This window comes from Morone saxatilis, unplaced genomic scaffold, assembly GCF_004916995.1.
Source record: "Morone saxatilis isolate NCDOM2014 unplaced genomic scaffold, NCSU_SB_2.0 Contig2, whole genome shotgun sequence".
Lineage (NCBI taxonomy): Eukaryota > Metazoa > Chordata > Actinopteri > Moronidae > Morone > Morone saxatilis.
In genome coordinates this window covers 4,364,382-4,364,701 of record NW_023339762.1, presented here as the reverse complement: position 1 = coordinate 4,364,701, position 320 = coordinate 4,364,382, and the positions used below count along the sequence as shown (strand labels likewise).

The 320-nt window shown below is 41.6% G+C and overlaps 1 protein-coding gene across 2 annotated transcripts in view; it reads right to left on the bottom strand.

The window, feature by feature from the left end:
• Nucleotides 1-320, bottom strand: part of mbtps1 (membrane-bound transcription factor peptidase, site 1) — a gene marked incomplete in the record, with an annotated part of 25,185 nt that overhangs the window by 16,974 nt on the left and 7,891 nt on the right.

Genomic DNA, 320 nt, shown 5'->3' with positions numbered 1-320 from the left:
AACTGTTCACACTGGAGTATATTAGTATATGAATAACACGCGTCTTGTCTGTATCACATGACTGCGTCGGTCACGATACGCCCCCGACAGTGCTGTGGAGATCGGTCTGACTACTAAAGACAACTCACAACATTCCGGTCCGAGCTACTGCTGAATGTACATGATTTAGTACTGAAATAGCAGACGAAAATAGTAAAAAGTCTAAAAACCGTCTGCCTCACAGTCAGAAGTGACTGCAATGCATTATCGGGCAGGTAAGTATGTGCAGTGAGCTTACGCCCCATAATCAGAAATTCTTGCTAATATATATATATATATAT